The 12,739-nt window shown below is 48.5% G+C and overlaps 1 protein-coding gene and 1 pseudogene across 7 annotated transcripts in view; one reads left to right on the forward strand and one right to left on the reverse strand.

Annotated features, from left to right (window-relative positions):
- Positions 1-12,739, reverse strand: part of LOC146189065 (UNC93-like protein MFSD11) — a 64,520-nt gene that overhangs the window by 42,432 nt on the left and 9,349 nt on the right. The gene's annotated exons all lie outside the window — the stretch shown is intronic.
- LOC146189067 (cytoplasmic dynein 1 light intermediate chain 2-like) lies at positions 327-1,873 on the forward strand (annotated as a pseudogene).

Raw genomic sequence — 12,739 nt, forward strand, 5'->3', positions numbered from 1 at the left:
AGCATATTACAGTCGGTGAAGAAACTTTCGAGATAAAGCGGCCAAAGGAAGCTAGAACAGTGTAGTAGAACAATCAGAAATTGCAATCGAGTTCGGTTGAAACCTTTCGAGACATATATCTCGGCGCATCTTGTGCTACAACGAAAGTGATAAAAGCGCGTCTCGGCTACTATGAGAGCGAAAAAAAAAAAAGAACAAGATCCTTCTAAACGCTGGAATCAAAATGATAAGGCTGCGCTCCAGCGGTTGTTGGAAGAAAAAAAAAACGTCACAATCGTTCGCGGCATATAAATAAGACAGCTAGCCAGCCGCAGTCTGCGTTCATTTGCGCGCCTTTACCTGCGCTGCCTGTCGTTTCATCGCTTCATAAACAGCAGCTGACAGCATTTTTCCCTTGATTCCTTGACGGTTTGACGGTCCGGGTGACCGGATAACCGTCGCTATGGTCAGCAATTCCGACGTGACAGCGGCTCAGAACCAGGCGGACGGCACGACGAAGGAGGATGACGAGAGGCAGAATATCTGGTCGTCTATCCTGAAGCAAGTGCAGGCGAGCCTTCCCAACAAGCTCCCATCGCACAAGCTGCTTCTCGTGCCGGGCGACAACGAATCCGGCAAGACAACCCTCATCGACAAGCTACAGGGCAACGACGACCCCAAAAAAGGTTCGGGCCTTGAATACCACTACCTTTACGTTCGCGACGAGTACCGCGAGGACCAGACTCGACTGGGCGGGTGGGTTCTCGATGGAGACCCCTGGCACCGCAACCTCCTCAAGTTCGTGCTTACTGAGGAGACTATTGAGAACACGACCGTGCTGCTGACGGCGTCGATGACGACGCCTTGGACCCTGCTCGACTCGCTGCAGAGTTGGGCCACGCTACTGGAGAAGCACGTGACGAGGCTCCGCCTTCCGCCCAAGACAGTAGGGAAGAACAGAGTGCGGATCTTGCGGCGCTTCCAAGACTACATCGAGCCCGGAGACGAGATCGAAGGGGTCAGTTCGCCTCTGTGAAGGACCTCTGTCACCGTCGGCGACGACAGTGGGTTGGATGCCGGCGTGCCGTTGGTCGACGACACGCTCACCAACAACCTGGGTCTGGACGTCATCGTAGTCATCACTAAGACCGATTACATGAGCACGCTGGAGAAGAACTACGACTTCAAGGACGAGCACTTCGACTTCATTCAGCAGGTGGTGCGCAAGTTCTGCCTGCGCTACGGCGCCGCTCTCTTCTACACCTCGGTGAAGGAAGACAAGAACTGCGACCTGTTGTACAAGTACCTCGTGCACCGCATCTACGGCTTCCCCTTCAAGACGCCCGCGCTGGTGGTCGAGAAGGACGGCGTGTTAATCCCTTCGGGCTGGGACAGCGACAAGAAGATCGCCATCCTGTACGAGAACATCACGTCGGCCTCGCTGGACGACCCTTACTCGGAGGTGATCACCAAGCCCATGACCCGCAAGCCGCTCCAGCAGGAGCCAGAGGTTCTAACCGATGGTGACCAGACGTTCCTGACACGCCAACTAGCGCTGCTCAACCAGAAGAAGCCGATGCCCGGGCCGTCCACCAAAGCGGCGGTTACAACACCCATCGGCGCCCAGCAGACGGCTGAGCTTCGGGGTCGCTGCCAACTCAGTCGCAGGAGACTTAGTTAGCTAAGCTGATCCAGGTGGATGGCGCCAAGGGAGGCAACGAAGACCTGCTGTGCACGACTTCTACAATAGCCTGTTCGATCGCAAGACTGGGCCCGGCAGTGCCCGTATACGAACGACAGATCTCTCGCGAGGAAGGAGGCGGCCGCCGAGCTCGAGCTCCGCCTGCAGAGGAAGACGAATTGTCCCAGACGAAGACAAGTCCACTTGTCGAAACGTTGGCTCGACCTGCAAACTGAAGTTCTCCCTCAACCCTTGTTCAGGGCTCTTCCATTTAGTCTTGTGAGCAACACGAGGGATACCGGAATTTTGCATGCTGACGAGAGAATTCAGGTTTACCTTATACTTTGTGCATGTGAAAATGTCATTGGTACAGTAGCCGGAATGTAGCGGAAATAAAACGCCTTGCCTTACAATGTCTCCCGTGTTTGAGCAGCATACGTTTTTTTTTTTTTTTTTTTTTGTTTTGGTCCCAGACACGTTTGGGCAGACACTTCAACCTATGCTCCTATTTGAATTGATGTTAGACACCACGCGCCACATATATACAACTGAAAAAACGTTAGAGGACAGAACTCATGAACGGACCGGAAAATTTGTAAGACACACCCCATTTTCGAACGTGGGGGTGGCCAGCAAAAAGCAGGCAAACCAACAACTAGCATCTTAGATTTTAGCTCGCGCCTTGATGCAGACATGCGTTTGTAGCTGGTTTTGTTAGCAGCGGTATTTTTTTACCGATGCTCGCAACAGCAGCAAATATGTGCGCAGCAACTTCAGCGCACGATTTTGCCGATGAAGACTTCATAATAAGCATTCATTCAGGTTCGACTACCATCGCGACATGCTGTTTTCTGCCGGCCACCCCTGCTTCTGAAAATGGAACGTGTCCGGCATTCTCACTATCGGCGCTTGTGTATACGGGACCAATAGCGCCGCGTATCGCAGTTTTTTTGCTCCGATCATGTGTTACTTGTGCTTCAGAATCGTCTACCGTTGCAGCCGTTCACCTGGCCCTCTGAAATTTCAACGAAACATTAGTATTAATCTAGTGGCATAGTAGTAATTTATATCATGTGTTGTGGAAACTGGCGATATGGTAATTTCCCAGTGCTCGCTGAATGTTCCGCCCTTAAAATGTGTCATGAATGTGAATAAATATCGGATATGCAAAACAACTGCCACTACCTTGAGTTCCGTCGAAGCTTCGCTGAAGGCACAAATTTTACTTTTTCGGCTATCGACTCAGTGTCAAGCTTTAATGCGTAAAGTTACAGGAATCTTGTGGAGGACAGAATTGCACTCGGTTCTACAGCCTTGTGTTTCAATAGTGCATAGTCATAAGCAGATTTAAGCTCACTAGACACGGACATTAACGATCCAAGCATTAAATGGTTTGGCTTGGTTTGTGGGGTTTAACGTCCCAAAGCGACTCGGACTACGAGAGCCGCCGTAGTGGAGTGCTCCAGAAATTTCGACCACCCGGGATTCTTTAACGTGCACTGACATCGCACAGCAACACGGGCGCCTTGCTTTTCGCCTCCATCGAGAAGGTGCCGCCGAGGCTGGGATTGGATCCCGCATCCCTGGGCACAGTAGTCGAGCGCCGTAGACACTGTGCTACCCCGGCGGGGTAAGCATTAAATGTTTCTTGCTGGTTTTCAAGATATACAAGGCAACTCGATCGCTAGTAGCATACCGCTACTTGTTTGCAACCATTGCGAATTTCACAAACTTTAAATTGCACTCACATGCATCAAAAAAGAATGAAGTCAGTTTTTAATAGTATCAAGCGCAAACCTAACTGTACCAAAGCATGTGACATCAATGCCAATCATACACCAAATTTTTCATGTTTTTTTTTAGAATGTGAGGAATTAAAATGAAGTGCTGTGTTCAATTTAACATTACGGTACGAAATCGGATACCTAGAATGGCTAATGCATTATTTTCTGGTAGTTATATATTAAAGTACTCCTAAGTATGTATAGCAGAAAGACCGCATTATTAACGATTACTAATTATTCAGTGACCGTTCCTCTTGCGTACAGTGTGATAGTGGATCCACTACTGGACGAACACCATATTTTCGCTATGTCTCTATTCCGATAGCCTAGCTGAAAACCGAGTTTTCAAACATCCCCCGCGCAGCTGGAAAGTACAACGACCTACCTTTAATCGCGCAATTTGCAGCAAGAAATCAACTAAAGCGCAGACAAAATAACGAGTCCAAAAGTATGCCATTTATATGTGAGGACGAACCATTATGGAAATCACCAGCACGTGCTTTTATTTCGCAGGCTTTAAGCTCGGAAAAACATATGTAAGCGAACTTTTCCTTATCGCGAACGATGGAGTATAGTGATTTCCGCAGGTACTCCGCAACTTTGCAAATCACATTTATTGCGTAAAGTCAATAGTTAGTAATCGTTAAAAACTAGTTTAGTCAATTAAGTGTAAAACACCAAATTGCATGTGGTGCTCAAGACGGCTGGCAGCTGTACTCAACTGGTTTCCCTCACCTGCCTCAACTATATATATATTTTTTTACGCCCGGTGCATATGTATATTCAACAAGGTTGACGACTGGGCAAGTTGGTAAGGGTTCATACTTAACCAGCCAAAGGACGAGACACAGGAAAGAAGAGGACAGGTAAGAAGAGGACAGAGTCCAACCTTGTCCTGTCCTCTTCTTTCCTGTGTCTCGTCCTTTGGCTGGTTGAGCATATGTATATATCGCGCATTTCTGAGGGCTCGCCCTTAGGCGTGGCAATTATAAGGAGAGAGAAAAAAACAAGGTGATTGCGCGGTGATTTCGGCAACATGTGAACAGGGAATAAATACTGCGGAAGGAAGTCGGACTTTTACAATCAACGCTACGCGCCAGCTACGCTGCTTTATGTCGACAAAATATTTTAAGACTGCATGTTACAGTGACTCATACGCCGCAAAACAAAACTGTACAGAATCACCGACTTCTTTGGTGTATTAAGAAATCCAGCATAGTTGCAGATTGCAAAAAGCTGTAGGGCATTCAGCAATAAGCGGCATTCGCACAAGAGGTGCCATATCAAACTGCATCTGAAACCGCTAGGCGCATTCACAAGGGCCCGCAGAGGAAAGAGGAAAAAAAAAAAAAAAAAAAAAAAAAAAAAAAAAAAAAACGCTCGCGTAAGGTCTGCAGTCGAGGCGCTATAGCTTAAATCACATGACCAGTGCGCACACAAAGCTTCATCCGAGAGAGTTCTGCAGAGCAAGCAGATTTTGTATTTCAGACGCGTCTCGGAGATTTTGAAACGGAGCTCCTTCACGTGGATTCTTTTATCTCCTTCAAGCTGCTCGAGCACAGCGCAAATACAACTACTGTGTAGCTGCTGCACTGCAATCGCACTGAGGTGACTCACGGAGAGCGTCAGGCGCTTGTCAGACGCATGCAGGTGCCTCTGAATATCTCTGACTGCGATCATGTGCAGCTGTCCCTGCTGAATGTTTGTTTTCGCTTTCCCGCACGTCTGCAGAGGCTTCTGCTTTGACGGTAAAATCAGACGCGATCTGTGAAAAGCCCACAGCTTTTACGGATTAGTTGCATGTAGTCCTCGCATTTGGACACAGTGTATTCTGTGAAAGATTAAAAACTTCACTCTGTATTGTATGAAATAGTAAAAGCTTCACTTTATATAGTGCTGCGAAACAAGCGTGAAATCGAAACGGTAACGTGGGTACATCGAGTGTGCTCCATCTTCCACAGGATAACAATAAAAGGATATTACAGTGAACAAAAAAAAAAGCCAAAATTGGAAATTGGAAGCAGCGGAGAAAATCTGAATCTCGCGTCGAGCGGTGCGCTAGCATGGATGCAGAATTTCACCCACACATTTCCGGGGAAAAAAAAAAAAACAAAAAAAAAAACGAACAATAATAATACAAAAATAAAAAAACAGAAACAACCCACCCTCCCCCACAGGGCTTACTATTCACTTGAGGAACAAAGCGTGAATTCAGAAGTTGTAGACGGCCTGAAAAACAGCTAGCTGCGTTAACATCAAGCTACGATGTACGTAACTTTACCTTCAAAAAGAGCTGTCACGTGACCAGCTGCTATAGCCTAAATCGCACACAAAGCTTCATACGAGAGAGTTCTGCAGAGCAAGCAGATTTTGTTATTTCAGACGCGTCTCGGAGATTTTGAAAGAGACCTTTGTCACGTGGATTCTTTTATGTCGCCAGTTACCCCTTACCAGCCGGCAAAAAAAAAAAAGAAAAAAAAAAGAAAAAAAAGCTTTACGTAAATCGTAGCTTGATGGAACAATGTATTTAACCATTTCTGATACGATTTACAGGTTTTGCACAGACACATCGTTCCTCAAATCAATCATTAAATGTTGGCTGATTAGTCTTTACTAATTAATTACTTTTGCGGAGAAAAAAATATGCCGCATATAGGTCAGGCGACTCTCAACAGTCCTCGGCTGTTTGGATACCCAGTTGTAAAAAACCTCAGAAACGTGTCAAAAATACGACAAAATATTCTGTAGTGTAGTGTAGTAGATTTTTCTGGAGTTCAGCACTTAGCTCTGTAATTCTGTCGTAACTACACAAACTCTGATGTTACTACACAAAGATACGTTACCACAGCAGGTTTCCTGTCAAAAATGACACAGAAATTCTATCGTGACGAATTAAATTTTCTGTACATTTTATTTTAAGACTGGGTATACCGCACATTTCTCAAAATTTCAGTAACACTTAGAGGGTCATCTGGCATATAGAGAGATCGCTTCAATTACCGGGCTCGCGGCATTCGCGTACGTATAGCGTTATAAGGCAATGGAATCTTTCCACCAGCTCTGCTAAACAAACGGGGCACAAAAGGTTTCCAGCAGAGATCGCGCGCGGGCCGGTTATATTAATGGCGTGTATCTGAGAGCACTTCAACATTCAGGTCAAGCGATGTTGCATGCATATACATACACACTGCAGAAGCCTATACGAACTTGTCATCTATATAATATCAGACGAGGGAGAAAATATATGAATACGCCCCGAAAAGCACGCGCTCGAATTAGCGCGCGTGTATATACAGATGACACGTGCATGCCTCCCTTTGATACACACACGTAAACACAACCACGCGCAAAAGGGAGTCATATCCGCATGCACCAGCAGCATCCACACGGGGTGTGAGAGCCGTGACACAGATGTACGAGAAGGCGAATCCCTTTCGCATTCCCCCCAACAAAAACAAAAAAGCGATGCGGAATTCCCGACCGCGCGGAATCTCGCTTCTGCGCAGTACATACGTACCCATGCGCGGAATGCGTCACCTTCTTTCCAGCCTGTCACTGCAGTGTTCGAAATATTGGGCGCGCAAACGGGTTAATTGCATGGCATACGCTTGACGGGCTCCTTCGTCACGTACCACACCCCCTCCGCCGTGCATAATAAGCGCTCCAGTTATACGTCTCTATAAATGCATGCCGCGCTGAGGAAACTGTAAAGCTACACGTGCGGTTCCTGATCGAACGAGTAGGAGAGGACATGTGAGCGAAAATACCTCGTCGTGTGATGAGCTGTCAGTGATTGGCCGGCTATGGTACCGCTTCATTGACCAGCGATGAAGGAACAGCGGCCAATCATCATAGCGAATGATCGATACAGCGGCTTTGATGCGCAATCCAATGACCAGAGACGGACATATATCTAGGTTAAATATAAATGGGTGGATAACTAAGGCACATGTAACGGCCCCTTATAAACACTAGCGTGCCCCCCCCCCCCCCTCCCCCCTCCGCGGTCGACGAAAGAAAGCAGGCAACGAGAGAAGCGTCCCCGTTGAGGGACAGTAATTCTCCGATTACGTACGTGTGACAAAGCGATAGCATAGCCACTACCCGTATAGACACCCATGTCATGTCTGCATGCACAGAGTGACCCACCCACTCCCGCAGACACCCTTTGTATGTTTTAGTTGACGGTACGACCCCCACGCAATAGCTAACGCAAGTCGCGACTAGCAGTTCCGTGCTGTTCGTCACGCAGATTCTAATGGCACCAGTTCGGCACCTATAGGGCATGCATATTGGAAGCCCACAACCTTTGCTTCAGAAAAAACCGTCTCACCGAGTGTGACAGAGCCACACATCAGCGCCGGAAAAAATGCCTCAACGATCTCCTACAGTGCTAATGCATATTAACAGTGCCGCCACCTCCTATACATACCCCTATCACGCGCAATTCGATCACAAGACCACGACGAAGTTCCATTCTCGCCGAACAGAAAGGATCAGCCTGCAAGTATGGTTTCCCATAATCCTCTACGCATTTTCACTGAGATGCAAACCACTACTGACTCGTTTTCCTTAATCTTTTAATTAAACCGCTTCGTTTACACCACCGATTTCTCTTCTACTACGACTACTACACTGTTAGGATGCCTCGGCTTAACCCACACGCCCTACAGGTAAAGAAAACCAGCGATACCGCGGACAGCCTTTAACTGCACGCTTTTAACGACTTGGGGAAGACGGGCGCAAATGCCGAACATGTTGCGTGCGTGCAAGGGGCCTTGCGCGTTTCTCGGAAACAGGTTTAACGCAGTGCTCAAGATTCAGTGGCCTGTCTCAGGTGAAATCTTACGAAGCCTTGCATGTTACAGTCAGCGGGTCATCATTAACTATTGCCCCTTTCTTCTGCAGTACATATGTAAAAAAGAAAAAGATAAGGAACGCCTAGGAAGTCCTTGCCCAAGTGCAAAAGGTGTAGCTGAAACTTCGCTCTTTCAAAACCGACAGACGACAGCCGAGTAACGACGCAAGGAGAAAGTGCGACTGCGATTTGCAGCAAACTCATTTTCTGCCCCATCTGGAACCTGATAGAGTAAAACTTTAGCTCCGAATTGCAGGCTACGGCAGTTATCGGCCATGGGTGCGCAAAAGTTCTCGCGACAGCCGGCACGAATTAAACGGATTCTACACACTTTGCCGAGAGGAGGAATCGCGAGCTCGGCTCCAGCATCGCCCAACGTTAACATCCACGTGCACGGTGCGATTATAGTAGCCATAGTAACCAGGAAAGCGTATCAACGCCTACTCTGTATCGTATACCCCGGGCAGAAACGAAGGAATGCGCACCGCTGCACACGAGTACAGCACGCCACATTGAACCGCGTCCCGCAGGACTTTGACGCACTGCATACTAAAGCGCAGCTGTCGCAGCAACCTACACAGCGACTGCAGAGAGTTTCTTTGTAAGTAACACTAGATAAGACGTCAATGGGCTCAACTGTGAAGCGAACCATTATTTGCCTTTCTACTTTTCATTTCCTGTTTCAAATCTATCTCTAGCGGCAGTTGTATATCTACTGCATCTCCTATGTTAAAGCGAAAACACTACTGCCCCGTTACACGAAAAGCCAGCGTTCGTGCCCGAGATACGACGACATAGCAGCACGCCCGGCAAGAAAGATGGACGACGTTGTCAAGCGGCCGCATCGCACTACCAGACGACGAGTCGAGCCCCCACGACGCAACATTCGGGTATATATCCAGACAGACCATCCTGCGACTGACGTCACTGCCGCTTCCTGCACGTGGTGCCAGGGTTCCCGATTCTTTTTTTTTTTTTTTTATCACCATCGCAGCTCAACCGTTTTCCGTAGAGTGTTCCGGGCGGTGTTATATGGTTTATTGTTGCATGCAGCATACATCTGTTAGTCATGTTGGAGAATGCTAGCTTGCGACAAGTATTCGAACCAAAGATGCATATACCTCAAGTTGCCTGCTTTCAAATCGAGGTTTCGGAGAACGCAGCTCCGAGCCAAACAAGTATTCCCAGCAGGTAACCATACTTTACGTGAAATAGGGAAACAGGCACAGCAGAGGAAATGTAAAAAGCTATACTAAGAAAAGAAACACCTTTAACCCGCGGGGCTATAATGGTTTGGTTTGTGGGGTTTAACGTCCCAAAGCAACTCAGGCTTTGAGAGACGCCGTAGTGGAGGACTCCGGAAATTTCGACCACCTGGGGTTCTTTAACGTGCACTGACATCGCACAGTACACGGGCGCCTTGATGGCTTCGAATTTATACACGCAGGCAGCCTTTCAAAAAAGTGTCTCTGCCGAAGTTTTTCTCCGTTTCTGCTGCCTAAACACCGCGGAAGTCGAAGGAAAACACACACACACACAAGCTGCTTTCGTTTTCCACTGCACAAAGCAATTTCATCTGACGGTTCCAATCACCTGCACGGTATGTTCTAGACTAGACACACCATCATCCCCAAGCCTTTCGCACGCCCAGAGAGAGAGAGAGCTAACAGATGCTAATCGCATGCAGAAACAGGCCGCGATCGATACGACGCCAATTAGATCGCGGGATCGAATTTCGGCAGGATTGTCGCATTTCGGTCCACGTGAAACGCAAACGACGCCTCTGTATCAAACTGCGCGTTGTTATGGCAAATGTTTACCCTCAGACTGTCGAAACTAATCCGTTAATTCGGAGCATTCCACAACTGAGTCAGATGCTTGGGGCCCTATGAAAACACACACGCTACCGCTAATCACTTTGAAGACATTAAGGGCGCCAGTGAAAGCCGAGGGGAGACGCGATCAGATAGCGGCGTGCAAAGATAAGGGATTAACAGCCCGCACCGGAAGCGCACTACCGACAGTGCTGACCTTCAGCCGCAGATAAGAAACCCCATTAATGCGAATGTTTATCAGAAAGATCCGCGGAAAACATATATGAAGACTTTGCGAGGCGCAAAGTCTTCCCGCGCCCACTCCTTTCATCAGCATCCCGACTCCACCGCAGGTGGCTTCCAGTGAACGTCAAAGTTACTGCGTCTCAGCTATAGCTGAAAGCTTCTATAGCGACAGCTCATTTTAATGCGTTACACATGCGGCGCTGGCGACATTGTAACCGATGTTACACAGCAGCGCAGAAAGCCACTCAGAGAAATACAGCAGCGTGCTGGGCGAACGCGCGAAGTAAGGCTCTCCACTTCTGCGTCCTCTGTGTGCCACAGCTACTAGCACATGTGTCACTGTTCCCCCATCTGCAACATCGCCATGAAGTTCGGTGTTTGTGCAGATTCAAGGACGGGGAGAAAGGTCGTACACGAGTTAAAACACGCGAGTCCCAGCAGCGGGCTGCGGCCAGCCTCAAGGTCAATCGGGAGGTCGCTTATGGTATCCGGTTTCCTCCGCAAAAAGTGCACAACGCCGGTGCGCTTGGTGCTTGGCGACGAACGGGCTGACCACAGCGGACAACAAGGGCTGAAGTATAGCGGCGCAGTAACTTTTCGGACAGCCCAGGGCGACGAACCGGCGTCCAGGGCCACGCATATAGCAGTCGCTTGAGGGGTAACAGATCGTCATCCCACGTCGTAATGGTCACCGTTGATCTGTTGCTGACCCTGCTGACGCCTGATTCGTTGTCGTGCCAGTCACCGTTGAACAAAAATGGCGACGCCGAAGTCAGGTTCACTCTCAGGATCAAGTATCGAGGAATTTGATCCGATGGTTTATGCTCTACATCAACATACATGGAAAACATGCCTGCCAAGGTCCTGTTGTGGCTTTCCACCAAGCCATTTGTTTGGGGGTGGTAGGACGTCATATGTCTATAGCGCTTAAGATTGAGTGAAGCCGGCCGTAAACGCAGCTCTGCGGCAAGAGAATGATCGATCGCTGCAGGAGCGCCATGACGCAGGACGATGTTGTGCACAAAGGATTTGGCGCGCTAGGGCAGCAATCCGTCCTGACCACAATTCAACCGTGCCCTATAGTGAGAGACCTCGGGAAACGGCCAAGATCCATGGCCGCTTGCTGGAAGGTGGCCTTTGGTGGCGCTATAGGTTGCAGAAAGCCGGCTGGTTTCAGGGAAGGAGACTTCCGGCTTTGGCAGTCGCGGCACGCTTTAACGTAACTACGCACTGGTGGCAGTAATGTGAGCCAACAATACTACAACGGAATTACTGCGAGCGTACGGCTGACTTCCAAGTGGACGGCGGACGGCTCATCGTGAGAACCACTCACGTTTTTTGGCATAAATCGGAAGGCACAAGTAGAAAGAAACCTCTCCTCACTGCTGTCATATATTGCGTTCATAAGGAAATGTCACCTCGCATAATGAAGGACTGCAATTCATGGCGATCGAAAAACACGTGGAACGCGAGCATTGCAGCCTTCCAGGTATTAGCGGCGCCGACTGAGGGTCCGTCCTTCGAAGTTGTGCCGGGAATGCGCTAAAGACAAAGGATGGGGTAACCCGGCGATTTCTTACGAAGCCGGGTCAACGGGAGCACCTGATAAACAGTCTGCATTCCTCTAGGTGCTGGCGACCCGACTTGCAGGCGACCGTTATGTCGTACACTGTTGGAAATGGAGGCGATTAACGGCTGCAATGAGGTCACATAAGCATATCTTAAATAAATACGAACCTCACCTCAGCAGTTCAAACCTTATTTTCGGTCTGCCCCATACACGCGCCTTCTCAAGAGTTTACCGCCATAGTGTTCGGCGCATAGCTGTGCAATCCCCGCATTGTCGTGTAACTGAATAAGCAGGATGTCGCTGATGAAAAGAGTATACCTTCTAACGAAACATTCTGAGCCCCCGGCGTCATTTCCCAACAGTACAAAAAAAAGAAAAAAAAAAGGCGACAAATATATAATGCCGCAAAAGTATCCCTGAGCGAGAAAAAAACAATACTGCGTTCCAAATCGAGCGCAAAATTCGTAACAGCGCATCGGGCTTATGTGCACCAGTTTCACATCCAGCTGCCGTACGTTCGACACTGGACCTGGGCATGGTCCGGGTCCAGTTTTTATTACTTCTCGATCGGGAATCAGCCGGTCGTTTCCAGTTATATATGTGCACTGAGCTGTCGCTAAAGTACAAGTTTTCATCTACTAGGTTTTTGACCAGCTTTGAGTATTTAATTTAGCTGCAATGACATATGCTCCGTTTCATACATCAGGTGCAATGCAGCGAAGGCTACGCAAGTAGTCCGCAAGGAAAAAAACAGAAAAGGAGGCGTATCAATACGCGCTCGGTTTGTGGCCGAGTGGTTTCTGCGGA

Source organism: Amblyomma maculatum, chromosome 5 (genome assembly GCF_055883805.1).
Source record: "Amblyomma maculatum isolate TAMU_Amacu chromosome 5, ASM5588380v1, whole genome shotgun sequence".
In the NCBI taxonomy this organism is placed as follows: domain Eukaryota; kingdom Metazoa; phylum Arthropoda; class Arachnida; order Ixodida; family Ixodidae; genus Amblyomma; species Amblyomma maculatum.